At 37.0% G+C, this 24,128-nt stretch overlaps 1 long non-coding RNA gene across 14 annotated transcripts in view; it reads left to right on the top strand.

The window, feature by feature from the left end:
- Positions 1 to 24,128, top strand: part of LOC112640998 (uncharacterized) — a 297,942-nt gene that overhangs the window by 194,772 nt on the left and 79,042 nt on the right. For 7 of the 14 annotated variants that reach the window (XR_003124408.3, XR_007411562.1, XR_004816897.2 and 4 more), the window contains 4 exons: positions 7,279 to 7,455; positions 9,053 to 9,206; positions 13,149 to 13,229; positions 21,246 to 21,389. This is a non-coding gene — a long non-coding RNA (uncharacterized LOC112640998). Of the gene's footprint in view, positions 1 to 7,278; positions 7,456 to 9,052; positions 9,207 to 13,148; positions 13,230 to 13,612; positions 13,859 to 21,245; positions 21,400 to 24,128 lie in introns of those variants that run through there. The other 7 variants (XR_007411557.1, XR_007411559.1, XR_007411563.1 and 4 more) reach the window with 7 other exon arrangements.

The following is a 24,128-nucleotide window of genomic DNA, read 5'->3' as shown; positions in this document are numbered from 1 at the left end:
TGAATATAGCACAGGCTCAGAGAATGTTGTAAAAATGTGACATTGGTCTATGTGTAATGACATTCCTAATAGACCTAAGGAAGTAAGTGGGGATTTCTTCTTGGTTTGGGACTAAAACGATGGAACCTTTGTAGTTCCCCCTTGGTATTAATGTAATCTCCCCTTTTGTATTCAAGTTACATATGCATTATTACTTTTTGAAAAGTGGGTCCACTGCTTTCTGTCTCCAGAAATCTGAGTACTGATATCATATTGTATTTAGTTGTTTCATGGGAAAAGATGGATTACAAGACTGAATTCAAATGGTGGCCAATTGCCATTTTTTAAATCACCAGGATCCCAAATATTAATTTCACATGTGCACATCTTAAACCATAATTAAGTTGAACAGCAATCTGGTGGGAGATTCCATCTTGCAGTCCACGGACCTCATTTTCCGACTTCTCAGGGACACTATATTTTTCTTTTCCTATTGAACATTCTTTATTTAATAGACTTTTTGAAGATTATATTTTTCTGGAAAGTTATTTTAATTCAGGTGTTTTTTTTTTTTGTGGAAATAGATTACCCACTTTTTGGGCCTCTAATAGGATGAAAAAGCTGTGTAGGGAAGTGGAGTAAGAGGTACAGGGAGCCTTTTTAAAACAAAAATAAAAACAAGAGCAAAAAACAGCAAAGTTCCTGACTGGGGAAATACTGTGTGAATTTATTTTATTGATTCTTGTTAACTGATTGAGTCTAATAGAAGAAACGAGAGAACCAGAAAGAGAGAAAATTGTGCGTCATAGTGGAATACTTCCGTTGTTCTTTTTTTTTTAAGATTTTATTTGTATTTATTTATGAGACAGAGAGAGAGAGAGAGAGAGAGGCAGAGACACAGGCAGAGGGAAAAGCAGGCTTCCTGGAAGGAGCCCGATGTAGGACTCGATCCCAGATCCTAGGATCACGCCCTGAGCTGAAGGCAGATGCTCAACAGCTGAGCCAGGGACCCAGGCATCCCTCGTTGTTTCTTTTTCAAACAAGTTTTTGTGTAGCTGTGAATTGAAAAAGTTCTTCGGGCAACTACAGTTTCCTAGGACATTGGTAAAAGATGACATCAGTCTTAGGGAGACCATCAGGTGAAGAGGGTTTAGGATTTGGGGAGAACATGTCATCAGAACCTTCCAGTAGCCCAGCACTGACATAAACTAGAGTAGTAATTCCCAAACAAGGACCACACCTAATGACATGGTAATCTGAGAGATTTCTAAATACAAAGTCCTAAAATCTGCGTGTGAAATTCAGATTCAATAGGAATGGGAGCTGGGGACATAGAAATCCCAAGCAATTTCTAAAGCTTCCCTGCAAGTTGTGAAGAAAGGTTTATGAATTACTGAGTAGAGGCCTAAACTGTCAACCTGTCATTAGAGAATCTTCTCTTTTTGTCACTCAGGTTTCTCCAATAGGAGAAGATAGGGGCCATGAGCCACCTTGTAGATGAGAGCTTGTCTAGGCACTAAAGAGAGCTAACAACTCCTTCTTCTACAATGTCTTTTTTGTGGGTTTCTCTTTCTCTTCTCCTCATTCATTTTCCTTCTTTTTGCTGTCCTGACTCCATCCTGGTTATTTTTATTATTTTTTTGTGTGTGTGTACATAGGGTGCTTTATTCTCCACAGAGTGATACGTGCTAAGATGGGTTGGGCTTGGGCTGATGTCCCCATATGTATAGAACTGAATAAAGTGGGTCTCTGAGAAGAAGTCTGATTTGCCTTGATGTGGAAAGGGAGAGGGGGAAGATGGAGATGGACATTACAACCAGGGATGTGTTCAGTCCTGTGCTGGTTCTGGCCTGGATGCAGGGAGATAAGGCAGCTGTTAGGATAGTCACTTCCAGGCTGGGGCTCCCTGCCGAGCTTGGAGGGCCTTCTGTACCACATCTTCCCACTGGGCATCTGAGATCTCCCGACCCCAGGCAGGAACCTCTGGTGCAGGTAGGCTTACTCCAGCCTTCTCTTTGGAGAAGGTAAAAGGGATTTTGTTCTATGGGAGATTATAGAAATACTGTGAAATTTGGGTAGAAAATGTACTGTGTTGATCAATATGAGACTTACTTTAAAAAAATCAAAATGTATTCTTGTGAGACGATTCACTTACTCTCTTATTGAATTTATCCCACAGAAGCCTAGTTTGCTCATAGCTGTTTTCTTGAGCCCGGATGGATAGGATGAACCTGTCCCTTGTGTCCAGTTGACAGATAGTATACCACTAGCCAACTCCTGTCACTCTGCTTCTCTTTACTTGAAACCCAACATTAATGGACCTTCCAATCCTAAATGCTAATATCTACTCTTTTCATGGAGTCACTGGCACTGAGACCGATCGTTTTAGTACCAGTCTAATACCTTTACTTTCCATACCATCTCCTGCTGTGGATCTCAGCATTTCTGCCATTGCCAATCCACTTGACAATACGCTCATGATTAAATTCCTTCTGAGACTCTACTCTTTTCTGTTTAGTCCCATGGTTATGGCCACATTCTGGACTTTATTACCTCACTGATCTGGACCTTTTGCCATCTCTGGATATAGCCTATTCACAGAGTGTTTCCTTTTATTTTGGAAAAACTACTGATATCTCTTTTTATTAGAGCCCCTGGGCATTATAGATCTTTCAATAACCTCAGTTTAGAATTCTGCATCTGGGATCCCTGGGTGGCGCAGCGCTTTAGCGCCTGCCTTTGGCCCAGGGCGCGATCCTGGAGACCCAGGATCGAATCCCACATCGGGCTCCCGGTGCATGGAGCCTGCTTCTCCCTCTGCCTGTGTCTCTGCCTCTCTCTCTCTCTCTGTGACTATCATAAAAAAAAAAAAAAATTAAAAAAAAAAAGAATTCTGCATCTGATATACTTGAGTATCTGTTTAATTTGAATGACCTAGTTGAATTTATCTAGTTTAACAAACACCGGTGGAAGACTGTGCAATGCATTATGGTGGGTGCCATGAATCAAAGATAAATGCCACACTGTCCTTTTATTTGAGTATTTAAATTCTGGTTGAAGAAACATATAAGTGGCTTTAATACAATACAAATTATACTGTGACATAATTAAGCACAGACAGCTATGGAAACACACACACACACACACACACACGTCCAGCCTAAGCATGTAAGGGAAGGATTCCTGGAGAAGAATGATACTTAAAATGAGTCCTTAAGGATATAAAAAAATTAGATGGAAAAAAAAAAAGGTTAGAAAGTACTATGGGGAGAATTAAGTGCATTGATGGCATGGAGGTGTGAAGAGAGGTAGGTTATGGAAGAACCTATTGGAGGGCTGTGGCGGATAAGATAGAGAGAGAGGTGGGAATAGCATGAAGAAGACCATCGGCACCATGCTAAAGTGCATGGATTTTTTTTCTCTAGTTGATAGGACTCTGTTGAACAGTCTATGCATGGGAGTTGTTTAGTTAGATTTGTGTTTTAGAACAATCAATATGTCTCTCTACAGAGAATGGGCCTCAGAACAGCAGGGCTGAAAGCAGGGAGACTGATGATGGTCCAGGACCTTGATTAGAGCAGGAGTTATTAGGATACAAATGTTTAGGAGGTAAATTTGTAAGATTTAGGTTGCTTATTCACTGATTTCTAAAATTAGCATTAGTTGCATGCCTGCTACGTGCCAGACACAGGAGGAAGCCGCCCAAACATCCCTGCCAACATGGAGCTTACATCTGGTGGGAAAGATGGACAATAATAAAAAGGCAAACATGTAATATATTACATGATGCTAAGTGCCATAAAGTGGGATAAGGAGATTGAGGTATGGGGTAGAGTTACCAGACTTAGCCAAAAACTATAGGACACCTGGTTGAATTTGGATCTCAGATAAACAATGTATAATTTTTACTATAGATATATTCCATGAATTTTGGGGAGACATATTTATGCTAAAAAATTAGTTATGGTTTATCTGAAATCTTAAGTGTAACCAGGCATCCTCTATCTTATCTGCGGGTATAGTGGAGGTACTATTTACAGAGGATGGTGAGTGAAGTCTTTCTAATATGTAATCTTTGAGTATTGCCCAGAAAGAAGTGCAGGGCAAGTCATGTTGCTGTGTCTGGGAGGAACATGCTGACACAGGAATGGCAAGGGCAGAGGCCTGAACCAGGAGCATGATGTCCTGCAAAGACTGAAAGGAGGCCAGTTCGTGGGAAAGGAGAAGTAATCATGGCTGGGGAAACTTCCTTTACATTTCTCAGATTTTAAAATTTATTTTCACCTCATTTGTTAAAAACCTCAGAATTAGAGTAAATTACAATTTATAAATACTTCTGTGGTCTAATTACGGGAACATGCTAAGATATCTAACAGAATCATATAGTTTAATTGTGTATCACATACTTAATAAAACTAAAAACTTGAAATGTTTTATAGTTAAATAATCCTAAAAACATTTACAGAAATCAATAGTGTCGAGATAATGTTTAGAGAATAAATTAAAGCATTCGGTCATATGCCCAATAGGAGAGAAAAAAATGCTTTGAAGGGAACTATGTTAATACATTTTTAATAGTATTCTACATCATAATATGTAGTACTATGAAATTGATCAGATTGACTTCATATGGTAATGCGTTTTGCATACTTTTATTAAATTATATTCAGATTCAACGCCTTGTAATCATTTAAAACAGAAATGTCATTTTAAATTTTATAATGTGCTAAATAGTTAAATAATTTAATATAAAAAATTTAATGTACCATTTTGATAATGCATCAGGATTTACAGAAAATTAGTTTCTTTTATCTTTTATTCTTGAATCCCTAAAATAAAGAGTGTCAGCATGTGAAATTCAATTTGTATTTTCTTTTATAAAGATTTATCTTCAGTAGATTTAGAATACAATACTTTTGGGGATTAAATAAATTTTTCAACTATGAAAATTAAAATTTGTGCATTTAATTATGGTTTTCTGATTGATATATGTATTTATTCTTTCATGCCATATTGAGAGAGGGTCTATTCAACCTCAAGGGCAGGCCATGCACAACAAGCACTGTGTTGGAACAGCCTAAAATTCTTTGTTTACTTTTTATGTGTTTGCTTGTGTATGTTTTGGTGGTTTGTTTTTTTTTTTTTTTTTAAGATTTTATTTTTAAGTAATCTCTGCACCCAACATGGGACTTGAACTTAGAACCATGAGATCAAAAGTTGCATGCTCCATCACCTGAGCCACCCAGGCGCCCCTGCTTGTGTATGATTGTGTGTGCATAGCTATGGTTAATACAAGTTCTCATAATCTTATTTGTTTGTATGTACTCCCTCACTATTATTAGACAGGGATAACCCCTGCTATATTTTGTATACATTTTTTTTTGTCCTACAGACTAGGTATATAATTACTGGGTAGATCCTTTCCTAATCATCTAGTAAATTTTGGCTCACTGTATATACTCAAATAGCTTTGCTATTAGCAAGGCCGGATTTTCAGCAGGTCAGAACACAAAACAAACTTTAGATTTAGATAATTTTGAGTTCACTCTGCCATTTTTAGCTATGTGATTCTGAGTAAATGAGTTAAGCTCCCTAAACGTCAATTTCTCATTTGTGAAGGATAATAATACATATAAGGATCCCTCCCTCACAGGATTATCATCAATATGAGGTATATAACATTGGTAAAACATCTAGCAGCATGCTTTGCTTATAGTAATTGGTTATTATATTGCCGCTGTTTTAATTAAGTTCAGTTGGACTAGTTTCTGAGACCTAGTCGTATATATGTAGATGTTGTGGACATGATTTGGGAGTGTCTTCTTAGAAGAGTGTAATATCCCCCTTTCTCAGAATGGTCCAGTTAGTCAGAAGTGCATTGTGATACATCTTCTTTGATGCAAGTCAATCAGACTAGAGATAGGACCTGATTCAAGTCATGCCAGACTAGGTCCCAACGTAGACATTTTCAAACTAAAGCAGGAGAAAGACCTTTATTGAATCTGTCTCTGAGGGCAAAGCTAAAAGATGTGATGCTCAAAAAGTCCTGGCAGTTTGTACCATACCACGTGGTGAGATCAGGTTGTTAATTAGAGAGAATATGGTTGAAAGTGGGAAGGAGCGTTGCTTCAGTCTTTTACTCCATGTTTGTTGAGTGGCTGCTTGCTGGATCGTGATAAGCACTAAGGGCATAATGGTGAGAACCAGTCAAGTCTCCCGTATCTTGAAGGGCATCAGCTGATAAAATGTGGAGTGCTGGAGATAGACACTGAAGGAATAAATACAACCGTGAGTGACTGATAATACACTAAGTACAAGGAAGGAAGGAATATGGTCCAATGACAGGATGGACTGGGGAGTTAGGGAAATCTGCTGTGAGTCAGTAACGCCTAAGCTGATCCAATGAATCAGAAGTGGCCATCCAGGCAAAGAAGGAGAGGAGGGTGGCTTGGGGCGGGCTGGGGGGTGGGGGTGGATGAAGATGCACAAAGAAAGTGAAGAGGAACAGGAAGTATTTTTTAAACTAAATGGAAGCTAAATTATGGACCCAAACTACTTGGTTTTGCACAAAGAGCTACCAGTAACTAGCTGTGGCTCTTTGAGCAAATTATTTAACCATGTTCTGCATCAACTTTATGAAATGTTTAAGAGGATCGCGTAAGTTACATAGCAACCTCAGAGTGGTCTGTGAGGACTAAGTGAAATGATACATGTAAAGCATTTGGCATGATGTGTTCAGCATACACTAAGGTTCGGTGTATATTTACAGGGTATATCATAGAGGGTGAAAGTAACTCAAGTAGAGGCTGAGAGGTAGCCAAGAGCATGAGAGATTATCTGATTTCCATTCTGGAAGGATCTCTCCAAGTCTGTAGAAAAGAGAAGTTACTTGACAGAGACATGATTAGGTAATAGGAAGCAATTACTATGCCACACAGCTAGGTGATAGGAGCTTTGATGCAGGTGGTGGCAGTTGTGGGGACATGTTTTAGAGTGAAAAGTGGAATCGATAGGACTTGGACATAAACTGGAAATGAATGTAAAGGAGAAAAAGGTATCAGGATTAGCCAGGAAGGTCTGAGATGAGTTAGAAGGACAGGAAATGCACATACGAACAAAAAATATAAGATAAAAAATCTTACTGCTAAGATAGGAACAAATTGTTAAGTGAGAGCAGAGGAAGGAATATATTGGACCCTTTGCTTTCATCAAGCAGAGAAAAATCTCTCTTCTGTGGGGGAAGTATGCTGATGGATAGAGGGAAAATGATGTTCACTCCATGCTCTTTGTTTTCTTCAGGGAGAGAAGAATATCCTTTTGGTCTGTGGAAGCTTGAAGAATAGAGTGGAGCTTGCTGTGGGGGCGCAGCAGAATAATGTAGCAAGTTGAAATTAAATAATTGAAGTTTCTGGAACTTGAACTTCTGGACGTGTAGGATGCCATATTTTATTTTGAATAAAACAACAAAGATATTTGGTATAAGAACACTTTCTTCTTTAAGAGTTAGAGTATGTCAGGGCACCTGGGTGGCTCAGTCAATGAAGTGTCTGCCTTCCACTCAGGTCATGATCCCAGGGTCCTGGGATCAAGGCCCACATTGGGCTCCTTGCTCAGTGGGAGTCTGTTGCCCCTCTCCCCTGCTGCTCTCCTTGCTAGTTGTCTCGCTTTCTCATCAATAAATTAAAATCTTAAAAAAGAATTAGAGTATGCCAACAAAAATCAATAATCAATGCAAATTTCTAAAATAAAAAAAAATTTTTGCTAATAACTTAGCTTTCACTAAGGCTAAAAAAAAGCAGATAGAAGCAAAGGTGAAGATCAAAGCAGAACAAATTTATAGCAAGTGTGTTAGAAAGAGAGAATATTTTAGTTTTATCATCCTAACAGAAATTATCAGATGGATAAAAGCCATGCTATTTAACTATCATGGCTGTAATGGCATTAGCTATATATATATAGCTATAAATATATATTTATATATTTATAGCTATATATTTATATATATTATATATATATATTATATATATATATATAGTTTCTGAGAATTACCTACTAGGTGCTGGGCTAATGCTTATAGAATACAATAGGACAAGAAGTTCTTTCCATGTTATAAGAAAAAGGACATGCCAAGAAAGATTTTAATACTAATACCAATAGGAACTGGCTGTTTGACCTTGAGCAAGTTAATACATGCCTCTGAACCTCTGTCCCCAACTGTAAAATGGGGTATTAATACCTAACTGTAGAGTATTAAAAGTTACTGGATAACATATATTAGATACTACTGCTTTTACATTTTTTGTTTTTATTTTATTTTGTTTTTAGATACTATGTTTTTAATAATTAGTGGTTATTACAATTATTTGGTCTTCACATTTTATTTTCTATAAGGTTGCATTACAGTCATAGCAGCCAAGTCACATCTTTGGTTCAGAGTGAGCCTACAGTTAATTAAAACTAGAGCTTTTTCGCATGAACTGATACAAATTATTTCTTAAAATTTCTTAGAATTTACTCAAAAATACTTATCATTGATGAATAAAGATGAGCTATAATAATAAACTATAGTTTTATTAAAATGATAAAGTTCTTTGGAGGAAACAAAAGAGAGGAGAGCAAGATCACACAATATTGAGGATAATGAAAAAAATCATACTGTGAGCTCCCTTGTTATAGTTGAATATGCAGACATCTGTTTTCATTTTTTTTTAAAGCTGCGGATTTTTAAAATTGCTTATCTATTTGTTTTATTTCATGAGTTCAGATGTCAATTCTTAAAGAATTTATCCTCTAGAATTTTAGAATTTCAAAATTCTAGTTCATATTGATACCATGAAGATCTATACTGTGAAAGTGAATATTGATCATTTTTAACATTCACTGACTAATAAGTATTTATATTGTAGTATATAAATGCAGTATGTAGTAGTTTCTTACTGATGCCTTAACAAATTATCACACTGACTGACCTAAAACAACACACATTTCCTATCTCACAGTTTTATAGGTTAGAAGGCCAACATGGTGTCAGTGGGGTAAAACTATGGTGACAGTAGGGTTGCCTTCTATGCAGGCTGCTCTGGGGGAGAATCTGCTGTTTCCAGGCTCATCTGGGTTCTTAGAATTCAGTTCCAAGCAGTCACCATTTCATTGCCGGCATTTGTCTAAGAGCCCTCTGCAGTTTCTGGAGGCTGCTCAGATGACCTTCAGCTTCAAAACCAGCACAGGTGGGTAGGTGGGGCCCTTTGTGCTTCCCATTGACTTCCTGTGTGGCTTCATCCCTTCTGTTTATTCTTCTACATTTCTTTGACTTCATCTGGATGAAGTTTTCTGTTTTTGAAGGCTCATGATTGGGTACACCTGGATAATCCTGGATTCTGATAATCTCCCTATGTTAATTTTAAGGTCTGTAACCTTAATTATACCTATAAAGTCCCTTTTGCTATGTAACAGTATTACATGTTCACAGGTTCTGGGGATTAAGGGGTACACATTTTGGGTGGAGACATTATTCTGCCTACCACAAATGTGTATTCTCAGATAGTTGTTGGTGTGAATTTTTGGTGTGCCCAAAGAGCCTTAAATTTTTGTCTAGTAAACAATTAAGAAAAATATATAACATACGTACTGCATTTTCATAAGGAAATTTGTAAATCATACTTATATTAGCTAACATTGTTTTATTTCTTCAATTACCATCAAATTACACATGTTTGGTAACTCCCTTTGAAGTAAATGAGCAACATTTATTCTCAATAAAGCTTCCATTTTAACTAGGCACATTAAATATCATTAGCACAAATTCATTATAAATTACATTCCAGATTTCATACAGGGTTTATTTACCCAGCACTTGTTATATAGGAAAAGTTAACTAAGATAATATTAATATTAGTTTTAGCAAATGCCCTGCAGTTAACTAGATTCTATTTAATATGAGAAGAAATTCTTGCTTTCTTTTGTAATGTTCACAATGGACAAAAATTGAATCAACGTTTAGTTTATACTTACCGATCTAACCATTCTACACTCATTTCCCTTCTGATGATACATACAAATTCAGAAGCAAATTTAAAATAGATGGACTTCAGATTTCAAATTTCAGTGTTTTATGTCATTGATTATGTTAAAAGATACATAAATTCTCTGTAATTACCCAGCTTATCACTACTTTAATGTTACATCTTTTAAAAAGGTAATTTGGGTGTTTGGCATTAGTCTGTGATTCGTATTTTGTCCGAGCACCACAGTCTTGGATATCCCCTGTAGTGATGGATACATTCCTAACAAGGGTCTTTTTTTTTTTTTTTTTTTTTGGAACTTGGTCATGATTATAATACAGATGACAATCCCTGTCACTCTTTAGGCTGTAGCTTTTCAAGGCAGAGTGGTGCTCCCTGAGCCTTCTTAAGCCCCTGTTTAAATGTAAATTAGAAGAGACCAGTTTACATTACTTATTCCAGGCATCCATATGCAACACCAGATTGAAAAAAAATATTTGTAAGAAGCTATCCCTATATTTATCTTATGACACTCATCACTATGACACGTTAGTGCTTAAGCCGCCAAACTAGAAGCATTTCAATTATCTACCTAAGGGGGAAAAACATCCAGAACAGACACAGCTTTGTCTGTTTCAGAGCTACATTGAGCAAGTAGAGAGCAAGTGACTTTTTAGTGCTCTTGGTCTAATTAGATAGCAGTTTGGTCAAAAGGGTTATTTGCATCTTCTCCTGAATAAGAGAAATTAAATGCCCTTAACCGGATTTTGAAAGGCAGATGGGACCTTACATGGCCTAATATCACCTTTTCTACTGGAGATTTTAATTTTAAAAAAGTTCCATCCTTAGGTAAATGAGAGGACAGTATTACGGGCAGAAGGTAATTATTAGCAGCATTCAAGGGCAAAGAAGAAAGAAAAGTAGCAAGAACCTCCCCTTAGCCTTTTAATGGAAGGTAAAAGAAAGTGGAAGACAAAACAAAACAAAACAAAATAAAAATAAATAAAAGGGGCTTCACCAATGAAAGGAGAAATTTCCTTCCTCTAAATTTCCATTGAGTTTCCTACTTAAACTTTGGTGATTTGGTGTCCTATTAATTTAGCACTTGGCTGTGGAATTTTTTTTTTTTTTATCAGCAGAAGTGCAGTTATGATCCCCAAATGTCATTATCCTTTGAAAACAAAGAAGCTAGAAGAACAGAACACTCTCCTTGTTGGTATTCGATGAATACATGAAGTCTCATTCATATCACCTTCGTAAGATGTCACTTAAACTCCATGGGATCAAATCTCTCTGCTTTTCCCTTTAAGATCTCTGGAATTTTCATTCTTTTGAGACCAACTATTCTCAACTGCAAAATTGGATCAATATTGCTCATTTCATAGGTTTATTTTAATGACTAATTGGGATAATGCTTGTGAAATCTTTTGCATGTTTGTTATCTAAGTGCTCAATAAACAAACATGCTATTATTTATTTCACTTGATCCTCATGGCAAACCTGTGAAGCAGGTAAGGAAGGCATTGTTATTATCATTTCACAGTTGAAGAAGCTGAGACAGGACCAGTTGGAGGATTTCTTGGACACAACAGAGTGTCCATAATTCTTTCCACTATTCAGTGCTGCTTCTTAGCCATGCAGCTGCCCATCTAGACATGAAAGAGTCATAATTTAGGGTATCTTCTTCTATTTTTAACATTTATTTATTTATTTGAGAGATAGAATATGGAGGGAAGGGGCTGAGGGAGAGAATCTTAAGCAGACTTTGAACTCGGTGCGGAGCCCCAGGCAGGGCTCCATCCCATGACTCTGAGATCATGACCTGAGCTGAAACCAAGAGTCGGTCACCTGTACCATTCAGGCACCCCTAGAGTATCTTCTTCATTTGAAGATATGCAGTAACCTGTTACATGCACAGCACGCTGCTACACACACCGAAGGAAACAGAGAAACTACTTTTTACACTTCCTGTTCAATAGACAACAGGTCTGTGCTACTTGGTTCCTGGTCCTTCTTGGCTCAGAGAGTCGGGCATGAATATAATGCTACCCATAGCATACGTTCCTTTACACGTTAAGGACTTGGCACTGAAGATGGCTTCCTTCTCTATTTGATAATCACTTCTCATTGCCCATTATTTCCCTCTTCCTTTTCTTTTTCATCTAATAGACTTTTATTGGAACACAGGCAGTTAAGCCTGACATCTCTTGTAGGTAGATGCATTATTTCCTCAATGTGTTTAGTGTCTAAAGAAGAGAATTTTTTTAAGTGATGGGTTAAATTAAGGGGATTATAGATGGCTGTCTGGTAAAATTTTTCTTCTATAGTTTTTACAACACTTACAAGAAGCTAGTATTGTCTTTTGAGTGACACGAGGAGATAGAAGTTCCCTGCAACCTGAGTACAACATAAGGATATAGGGAATAAACAGGTAGATTGAATTAAATGTTTGCATGTTGGAGTTTGTGTGTGTTTGTGTGTGTGTATGTGTGTGTGTGCGTGTGTGTGTGTGAGAGAGAGAGAGAGAGAGAATTAGGTGAATTAGGGCAGAAGGGATTAAGAGTGGGAGAAAGAATAAAATCAAGATAAAATGGCTCACATAAAGAATCCAAATGCTCCAAAACCCTAAGCCCTGATTGCGGTCAGAATCCAAAAGAGCACACGCTTTTTGTGTCCCTAGCTGTGCTTTTCCTTGCCCTGCTTATCATTCCCCTACCATTCCATTAGATCTGGTTTAAATCTGTTGTGTAATGAGACAACTCTACTGAGCTATATTTTTTCCTCCAGTTTTGTTTCAGTACGAGTTCTATGTAACTGGAAAAATCTGTTTGGAGGCAAATAGCATGACCCATAGCATGAGAATATTTCTGAATGATAAAGAACCAGATTTGTTAGAGCAAATTCCAACAGCTATTTTTTTCTGAATTGGTTCCTTAGACCTCAGTCTTAAAACATTTATCTATTTGCCAAGAGACAGGGCGAGTTGTCTTCTTTTTCTCCCCTTTTTTTTTTTTTTTCAAATTGAAATTGTAGAGGAGTAAGACAGAAAATATCTAAAGTGCCCATTCACCATATAAAATGGGAACAAAAATAATCAAACCCTTTTGAGATATACCTCTGCAAATTATTGTGACAAGCACATGAGATTGTCTTTGTTCCTAATTCTAGATGTCTACTATGTTTTACAATCCAAAAAATCAGCCAGAACACAATGTGCTACTTTGTCATGATATCTCCATGGGATTCTAGGTAAGATTTTCCTTTCATGACAAATTGTGACCCTATGTCTGGATTTTAGAGTTGGAAGATGTCTTCTACACCACCTGGTTTAACCCCTATTTAATAGATAACATTAACAAAATCATGCAGAGACATGGTAACTTGCCTCATTTTGCACAGCAAGTTAGTAAAAAGTCCTGAATAAAGTTAAGTTTCCTGAACAAATTTAAGTTTCCAGCAGTCTTACATATTTGAAAAATCTAGGCATTTTTGAGGGTAAAAACAATAAACAATCCTAAGATTATTGTTGAATGAATGACAATGCAGATGCTCTAATTTGACTCATCTGACAACAGAAGCAATCCAACTACTCTTTTCAGACCTCAGTGATGAGTGGCTTTCTGATAATCCAGTTCTTTCAGCTGTACCTACCCAACATGCCTCTTTATGGTGAATGTCACCTCACAGCTGAAGCAAGTTTATGGGGCACTGCAGTTCCCCGGGCGTTCTTTGTTCAGTGGAGAACCAGAGAACTTCAGTCTCGGGGACTGTGAATCCACCAGCTTTCATCAGTCTGAAATGCATTTTAAATCAGTGTCAGACTGGCTGCAAAATTTATGTCGCCAACTTCATAGTAACTCCAGCTGTCCCACAGTCCTGTGAGTACCTATACTAATTACGTATGGTAAAACATAAGAAATGAGCAAAAGCAATGATCTTATGCTATGTTTGAAAAGAGAGATGAAAATGCAAAATCAGAAACAATAATCCTAATCAGTGCCACAGAGAAAAAAACCTTCTGAGTATATATTATGATGGATGTAAAGAAAATATATACATATAGAAGCTTTATGTTACTGTACACCCCAAAGTGAAGCTATTAAATGTTGGTGTCTCCCCTTGAGAATGCTGAAAACCTTTCATTTTCTTTTGTCTGGTATTTCTGAAGCCATCTTTTCTCACATCTGAGTTTGGTTAGTCACTATTTCAAACATTATTATACTGAAAACGTTATTATACTAGAAATTCAAATAAAATGATTTTGCCTTTAGGTCTCAGATTCCACACAGGATTCTTTAATTATTAGTGAAGAAGGTTTGATTTTTTCCATATTGAAACCAGTCTCCTTAGTACTTCTAGAACTAAAGTATTTTTGGTTTTAATTTCATGTCACTAATGTAGTCATCAGAACTGGTACATTTTGTTCTTCGTAATTTCTCTGATTGGCGATTACCTGCCCAGAAGTGATAAAGTACTTCATGAAGTAGTGCTTATCAACAATTTGTCTGATTTTACAATTTTACTAAGTATGGTTTTGCTATGTTGACAAATTTGGACACGACTTGAGGCCCGATAATGTCCATTGCCTAATCCGCATTGCTGAGAAAGTTTGGTGTGTTGGAAGATGCTTTAATATTGTCCCAAGTGAAAGGGAAAAACAAATGCTGTTTATAACCAGAGGAGAAAGTACTAAATAAATAAATCAAGAGGAAAAAAGAAAATGTGACTATCTGAGAAAGGGAGTGGAAGCCAAGTTTCATCTCTCTCAGTCAGTTGCTTGGGAGACAAAGGGAGGGAAGTGGGCAAGGGAGTTTTGTTCCAAACGCCAAGAAGCAACAGAGGGCAGTAGTTAAACATGTAGGTGTGGAGCCCTAATTCCTGGGTTTAAAGCTTATTTTTTAAACACTTCTGCTGTGGAAATAATGGCACACTGCTTAATCTAAGCCTCAGTTACTTACTTCTGAAATGGGGCTAACAATAGCACCTACCTCATAAATCCATTGGGAAGATTCCATGAGATACATCCTGTCTTGATCCTTAGTCCAGGGCATGACCCACTCTAAATGTTAGTTGTTACTGTTATTAAATCTCTGGAGTTTGGTGTGGTTTTGTACAGGGGAACTCTAAGGAAAACTGTAGAGCTAGAGCCAAAGAATATAAAATTAGTTTTGTTGATAAAAGAGATTTGATAAGACATATATGCTACCATAGCTACAATGTAAACTTGCTGGAAATAGCTTTGAAAGAGTGTGGGATTGCGACAGCCGATTTTAAGTTGGAAGAAAAGCAGAGTTATTATTTTTTTAGGTCCAAATAGAATTGCCTAATGGATTCCATACATTAGTAATGTAAGACTATATGCCTGACTGACTTTCCCTGGCTCCATCTGAAGGGAGAGGAGTGAGAGATCCAGTAGAAGGTGACTTGGCATACAGAGCAGCACAACCTTATGCTCATTGTCTCCAGAGATCCTGGTGGACGAAGAGTTGCAGAAGTTTCTGGAAAAGAGACAACAAGTTTTTGTCCATTCCTCTTAGGCCAGAAAAATCTTGAGGCCATGATTCATCACCAGAGTAGGCTTAATTTAAAAGCAACTTTGAATTCCTTAGCTGTGGTGGTTAAACTGTTTTGTGGAAACTAAGTGGTAATATTCAGGGACATTTACAACAGGGATAGATGGGCAGATTTCTTTATGGTTTACAGTTTCTGTATCTTTAAAATGATTATAATCAGAGTTTTTTCCCTGGCATGTTATGAGAATTAAAAGATATTGTTGAAGCTACCTAATGCAATATTTGGTACACAGTAATTGTGGTACAATTGTTAATTTCCTCTCCTTCATCTATTTGTTTAGAATTTCTTCAGGATTCCTCTAGATACTTTCTTGCTTCTACCCTGTGGTGACATCCAGCTGAGAGCATGATGCCTTCTCATTTGTCCTTAAATATTTAGCTGATAACCTATTGCTTTTCCTTGGACATTTTACATTTCCTTTGTCTACTTCCTTGGTCCTGTGACAGATGTCCTTTTTGCTTCTCTTTTGTGCTTGATATGTTTTGTTGGCTCCTCTAGATTCATTTGCCTTCTTCTCACCTCTGCTCTGCTTTAGTTATCGGCTGCATCAATGGCCCCCATTGATGGTTTTCTGGGTTCTGTATGAGTTTGGCCATGGGAGGTAAGGGTGCTGTTGGAGATCCTTGAGGGCATGTGATGACTAGTTGACCCGTAAACTGGATCCCAGTGATCAGAAGCACCCTACCCCCTCCTCTGTCCTTGGAACATATATTCTGCTTTCTTTCCCTGTTCCCAGAAGCTGCCCCAAGGAGATAATGATGTGGTATTGAATACCAGGAGGGTGTATGTGACTGAATCCAGTTAAGGGCTCTACATAAACTTTCAAGATTCGGTAGGTGGGTGTGAAGATCTATTCTCTTATGGCAGCCTAAGCCAAACAGATTGTATAAGTTCCCTTGCTTATTAAACCTGCCATCTACCAATCAGGTGTGGTCTACCTTTTTGTTTGTTTGTTTGTTTACTTGTTTGTTTTGTTTTGTTTTGTTATGTCTCTTTTACCCTCTGGAAATAGGGACTAGTGTTAGAGTACATGAGGGGAGCTTCTGAGGAAGTTGTGACCAACAAAGGGAAAAATGATTATGAGGAGCTTATTTCCTCAGTTCCCTTCCTATGGAGTCACCAGACTGGTTGCATCAGGTTAGGTGGTTTTCTCCACATGGTTCTGTTTCCTCCTTTGGGCAAATACCTTCTCTCCACTTCCCATCAGACCTAGGGGATAGCTCCTTACTATTACTATAAGATCTTTATAAATATCTCCCTTTTAAATTCTTCTCTAATTACCCAGTTTGAACATGCTATCTCTTTCCAGTGAGGATGCTTGGAAGGATTTACAGCCTCTGCTCTTGGACTCCACCACTCTTGATCTTTTTTTTCTCTATATTAATATAAGCACCTATCTTACATCTAGAAAATTTCAAATTTATAAGAAAATCAAAGCACATTTAAATAATACATGTCTCAATATAGATCACTCAGGTTTCTAGATTTCACTGGTCTCATTATTAGGTGCCTGTGCGGATAAGTGTCTAATCTGTAAGTACATTTTTCATGTCTTAATATATAAACTGGAACCTGGCTAATGAAATAATATTTTGGAGTTTGATATAAAATGCTTTTCTTTCAAGATCTCTTGTTTAGAAAGTAGTGGCTAACTGTAAATGGACTTTCTAAGTATAATACTTTCAGTTACGGACCTCCAGGATAGAATTACAGCGAGGTTTCATGTTTGATGTGTATTTGTTTAACTATACATTTATATCACTAACCCAAACACTAGATTAAAGGATAGGTCATTTCAGTTAATTGTAAATGGAATTTGTTATTGTTTTACTTTTTTTTGTTACTTAAAACTTCCAAAGATCTGAAATCAACACCGGAATAGAAATGTATTCAAGAACATAAAACATACAAAGAAAGGAGGTTTATTAGAAATTAAATGTACTCTTTAATTAGGTCTGGTGTTCACATCTGAGGAAAATCAAATGGCCTTTAGCAAATATTTTACAAGCATGGTTTTTGTATAAGGAAAGGTAGGTGACATAATGATCAATTATGAGACTGACATGCTATTTTCTTTTATCTTTGGCTGCTCTGCTAAAATTCAAAGTACTGGGTTATACTACAGCACATCTTTTAGGAGCCCTATTAGATGTGTATTTTATTTGCTAATTAGTGTTGGTAGTTCCTCATTTTGTAGCCAATAGGGCACTAGGCATTGGATCAGAAAGATATCTGACATGCATTGACATATACCTTTATAAAGCAAAAACTAAATTTATTGTATTTTCTGTTTTTATAGAGTAAAATTTTTTTTCTTTGATTTGTATGTTTTCTATGGAAAAGATAAATGTTAAAACAGAGTCTGACACTCTGGTGTACAAAGAACTGTATGTCCTTGCTTGTATGATCTCTAATAACCTCAATATAACAAACTTAGGTAGAATTTCACAAAGGTTGTCCAAAGGCTTATAAGTGCGTACCGCATATGTAATGTGATATTTGTGTTAATCAGTTATGTATTAAATTAATGTAACATATATGTGATACGTTATGCACGCATATGTATCCTATTTATGATTTATTCAGCAAATATGTATTGAGAATCTCTGATCTTCTGGGCTCTAGAGCTGCAGCAGTGAGTTAGTTCAACATGGTCTCTGCTCTCATGAGCATTATGTATAATTAAGCGTTTGCTGTAGATGTGAACAGTTTTCTCCACAAAGAATGCGACCACTTAGGACAATTTAAAGACAGCAGTGGAAAAACAGAAGAACTCGTGTTAGTTGAGGCCTTTTTAAACAATGGAGTGCCTCTTACGTTTAGAAAGAAACTAAGCTCAAATAAATTTAAATACCATGTCTCAGGGCTTCTTCCCCCGCCCCCCCATTCCTATTTTGAGTCAATATCATTCTCTCCTGTTACCAAAAGTTCTCCTTTCCTCGGATCCTTAATTTATAATTCAAAAAATAGATTTCAGCTGCGCTGTTAATGTTATTACCATCTATTATATTATATGGCTTAACTCTGTTTAGATGTCACTAAATATCTTTGAAATATTTAGTTTCCACATATTTCTTTATTTTTCCTAGAAATAATGGCCTTTTTAGGTTGCCAGGAAAAATGGTTTCATTTTCTAAATACCATTACCTGGCTGTTAGATTTAAATTTTATGTACAGTTTACAGATTAAAACAAACAGGGGTGCCTGGGTGGTTCAGTTGGTTAAGTGTCTGCCTTTGGCTCAGGTCATGATCCCAGGGTCCTGGGATCAAGTCCTGCATTGGGTACCCCACTCAGCAGGGATCCTACCCTCTCCCTTTGCTCCCCACTCATGCTTCCTCTCTCTCTCAAATAAATAAAATCTTTTAAAACAAAATGAAAGAAACAAACAGTGAATTAACTGAATAACCCATTGTCCACTGTTACACATGTAGGAGGTGCCCAAATAGGACCTGAGCAAGGTATGCACGGTGACAAGCTTGCAGAGGGCAATTCATGGGCCCTCCTGACCTCCCAAGACAGTTGTCAAAGATTTTATTAATTTTACAACCATTATAAAAAGAAATGAAAAAACAATAATGGTAATGTAACAATTATTATAATGTGATAAGGAAAATAAAAAAAATAAATTTTTAATGGCACAATAAAAGGAAAACATGGTAGAAAAATGTAATAGGACTACATACGATATAACCATAACCATACATTTAAAAAGGCATTAAATTGCAACTCTTCCCAGCATGGTCACCCAAGTCGAATATCATGAAATGGCTAATGGTTCACTTGATACTTCCCAAAGTTTAGAGAGCAGCAGGGGTAGAAAAATTCATTTGTCATTTGAGCCTTTATGAACGACTAAGAGAATTACGTTCTCCTCCACATTCACTGTGCAGTGGCAGGAAGAGTGGGAGGCACATGGTAGAGGTCTGACATCCAGCCCAAGAACTGAAAGATGTGCAGCTGTTGGTGAAGGAAGGGAATGTTGTCATTTAGTGTTGGCGGAGAAACACTATCTTCTGGAAGGGAAGACAGGATCCTGGCAGGAAAGAATTTTAGATCACATAATATTGAAATCACTGATGCTGAAAATAGTACAGAAGTCCCCTTGAGTCTGTTAGGTAGTAATGAGCCCCACATTGGTTCTCCCCATTCCTCATGCCTACTTTGCAAAACCACAGTGCTCCAAGTAAAAAGTTGGTTATCAAATGTGGCTGTGCATTACCATTCACAAGTAGGGGATAACAGATTTCCTCTAAAATAATTTTGCTTCACTAACCCAAGAGATTGATTTGAAAAACTTTACAGGAAAAAAAAAAGAAGTTATAGGATATGATTTATAAACACTTTAACAGAATTTTCATAAAGCCTTTAAATATTAAACAGTGGAAGAGGATCAGAGGTTGAAAGTACTATTAGGGGTTTAAAAAACATTTCTTGAAGGAGAAACAAAGAGTAAGATGTTATGGGCCACTGTGTATGTGATGCAAGGTAAATGGATACTCTGAAGACGGACTGTACTGTGAGTAGAGTGGTTCAGTTTATTTATGATCTGGGAGCAGGTGATGGGGAGAGAAGAAGAGAGGAAGGGATGAATTGCAAAATCTGCTAGTGATAAAAGACTGTTTAGATGGAGGATTGGTAAGAGCCCAGAACCTAATTTCAGATTTAAAAGACATTTTTTTATTTTATTTTTTAATTTTTTAAAAGATTTTATTTATTTATTCATGAGAGACACACAGAGAGAGGCAGAGACACAGGCAGAGGGAGAAGCAGGCTCCATGCAGGGAGCCTGACGTGGGATTCGATCCCGGGTCTCCAGGATCACGCCCTGGGCCAAAGGCCGGTGCTAAACCACTGAGCCACCCAGGGATCCCATAAAAGACATTTTTTTTTTAATTCCTAAAATGTGTAAAGAATTCAAGAATTTAAGAATTCTTCAGAGTGCATACACATAAGAATAATTTTACGCTTACCTCATTTGGTAGTTATTATATTCAATCTCAAATAGGCCAGGGTTTCAGTCACTGGCCAAGACATTTCTGTAAAGTTTGGGAGGTGCAGAAATCCTTGGAAGGTATTTTACTGGGTGCTTTAAATGTAATATAGAAAGCATTAGCAAGGAGAAATTATAAAAATTATAACCCCATAACCCTTTCAATTTTAGAATGAGTTATCTGTATATTAAGTGCTGATGGTGTAAGTTAAAAGTACATAGAGAGAGCTTAAATATATGAGGAGGGCACAGAATGAGTACCCTTATTTTTCATTCTTTCTGGCCACTTTCAGGCATAATACAGATCAATTAACTTTCTAATCCATTAATAAGGACAGGTTCTCATCTGAATGTGCTCCAATGAGTCTAAAAATATCGCAGTTCAAGACTGCAGTGGTTTTGTATTTTTCCTATTTGTGTCCATTCACAATTTGCTGCAGAAATCAAGTCATATCATATCCAGGTATAGCCCTTGTGTAACTGTACTCGAGGGGGTAAACTTTGTACATCTTCTTGGAAAAAAAAAAAAGCATTGTTTTTGTGATTGTGTGCTTTCTGACATTGGAGAATTTATCCAGAAGATAGTAAAAAAAATAAAAATAAAAAAAAAAGCTGCACAGGTTACAGGGTGTCTTTTTTTATGTGTATTTTTTTATAATAAATTTATTTTTTATTGATGTTCAATTTGCCAACATACAGAATAACACCCAGTGCTCCAGGGTGTCTACTGAAGACGTAATGCAACAATGGAGTGTGAAATATGCTGGAATCTAGAAGGATCACTGGCTGAATGTGAGCCTTGCAATGTCCGCCACACGCAAGGACTAACTTCTGAAAATAAAGTACTTGTATCCATTAGAAAAACCATGGTAATGTACTAACATTGTGGAATTGTCGAATTAAACAGTGTTATTATGAACAAATGATGAAAGGATTCTCTAATGTGCAACTTCTTGGGCATTTCTGCCAGTTGTTATGGAAGAGAAACTTGAAGAAATCATGTGATACTCTTTGAAAATGTAAATAAATTTTTTAAAAAGGAAATAAATGAGAGAGAGAGGGAGAGAAGAAAGCTAGGAGGGAAGAAAAAGCTAGGGACTAGTACTTTTTAAGATTTAAGTTTAGGAGCTAAGCCTTGTCAGTTTTTATTGCTTAATAAGATTGAAGAAATAGGTGGCAAGTATAGATGGTAAAGAGACCATATTCTGGATACAACCCTAACAGCCTTCAGATTGTATATCTTTTTCATGATACCCTTTTTCCCCCTTACCTGACACTCTCTCAGAGGATTTAGTCCAGTGTTTCAAGTTTAACTTGCATCTATGTCCTGACGACGTCTAAATAAATATCTCCCGCCTCAGTATCTCTCAGAAGCTCCAGTTCGGAATTTGACTGGACATGTGCCCCCAGACCTTTTAAAGGCATCCTACACCTAACCTGTTTGTCGCTTTCCCATTCCCTGTATTTCAAAGCTTCCCTGTGTTCATTATTGTAATTAATGCACCTGCCATACACCCAGTCGCCCAAGCTAAAAGTATTGAAGTCAAGCTTAACCCCTCTCCTTTCATCGTTCGCTAAATCCAATTTATCAGCAAATCTCTTAAATTCTGTTTTCATAAAAGTTTACCAAGCCTACTCTTTCCATTTTTTTTTTTCTGGTGACATTGTTCTAGAGACCTTTATCATTTATTTTCTAGACAATTGCCATAGTTTCCAGTTAACTATATTGAGTCTCTGTCTTTCTTAGGTCTGTGTTCCACATTACTCCCAGGAATATTTCTTAAACAGACACATACATGTCTCTACCCATTCTTTGCAAAAACCTTTCATGGTTCTTAAATTACTAAAGAAGTAGTCCAAAATCCTTAGCTTGTACTATACACTCCAGGAACATTGGAGTCAGTGGTTATTTCATGAGAAAGGAATGATTTTATGCCTCACTTTCTTGCTCTAGAATTTTTCTCTGCTTAAAATTACCCTCTGTCTAATCTCTTCATATGAACTTGTAAAACTTATGGTTATCTTTTAACTCCTAAACCAAATACCACCTCTTCTGTCAGACTTTTCCCGACTCTTAGAGTTCTTTATTCTTCTGTACTCACTTAATTTGCTTAATACCTTTGTTAAAACATGAACCAAATTATATTAGAGGTTGTTTTTGTTTGTTTAGATTCTGTGTATAGTCTTCTCTGTTCCATTATTTCCCCTTGATTTGTTCTTTTAACCCTGTTCTCGTCCTTTTGTGACATTCTGAGATCTTTGAAGTCAAGGACCTTTGTATAACTAGTGCCAAGCACAGAACTAAACATGCAGCAGGGCCTCAGTAAAGGTAAAATGAGTGAACCAAATAATCTTAGAATGAGAGAGAGACATGAAAATAGGTACCTTAAGAGATTTGAGCAGGCACTGCAGACTATGGAGAAATAAAAATTAATGAATAGAATGAGTAAAATAATTTCTGACTAATACTGAAGTTCAACCGAGACCAGAAACCTTTATTGTGGGTGTAATCAGTGCTGGAGTCTGTGTGGCAGAACAAAAAGGGAAGAAAAGAGAATTTAAGCTTTCAGTAACAATGATATGGTCAAAATGATTGTCCAAGGGGTGCCAGAGAGGAGTCCGATAAATGAATCAAGATTGACCATTTGACCAAAGTGAGCCGAGAACATGAGCATCCTGCATTTGTGTCAGTTTCTGGAGAAGAGGTGCCATCTTGGGAAAATGAGTCCTCTTGTAACAGTAAGGGGTTGAGGTAACATTCTAGGAAAAGAGTCTTGTGATTTACAAATTTGTTAGCAAACAAATGAGGGTGCTTATAAAATTGGTGACAGAGAAGCCAGAGAAAAAGATAATTTGGATTTGGGCTTTTGATGATTGGACTGAGTAAATGAATAGGTAGGAGCAGCAGTAAAAGTGTAGTTCACAGGAGAGGGAGGGGCTCAGTGATTCAACTGGAAGTAAATGTTACTGATCTCTTCCTTTATTTTCTTCCTACTGGACTCTTCCCATTATCATAAAATTTGTTTTTCATAAAAAATCTAATTTGTTTTTATTCACATAACTCTCCATCTACCACCTCATTCCTTTCCTTACTTTTATAATAAAAGTCCTGGAAAAAATTATATTCACTCTGTTTAAGTCCTTTTCCCTTGTCTCTTGATCCCAAGATTTTGTTCCTATGACTTCATTGCAACTCATCTTTTCAAGTTCATTGAAGACCTTTCAGTTACTAAATCTAACTCATCAATCTTTTTTTGAAAGCGTTTATTTATTTGAGAGAGCAAGAGAGAGAGAGAGAGCATGAGTAAAGGGGCAAAGGGAAAGGGAGAGAGAGAAAATCTCAAGCAGACTTGGTGCTTGAATCCCAGGGAACAGAGATCAGCACCCCAGCCAGAACCAGGAGTTGGACGCTCAACTTACCACACCACACAGGCACCCCTAACTCATATTTCTTGGTCCTCTTTTTAACCAACCTACTTAACGAAGTTGATCACTTGATAAGATGATCACTTACTCTTTTCTTGAAACGATTTCTTCCACTTGACTTCTAGGACACCACATTTCCTTGGTTTTCCTTCAACT

Source organism: Canis lupus, chromosome 6, assembly GCF_003254725.2.
Source record: "Canis lupus dingo isolate Sandy chromosome 6, ASM325472v2, whole genome shotgun sequence".
Lineage (NCBI taxonomy): Eukaryota > Metazoa > Chordata > Mammalia > Carnivora > Canidae > Canis > Canis lupus.
The sequence above is the reverse complement of the archived record's forward strand: the minus strand, read 5'-3'. Positions and strand labels throughout refer to the sequence as shown.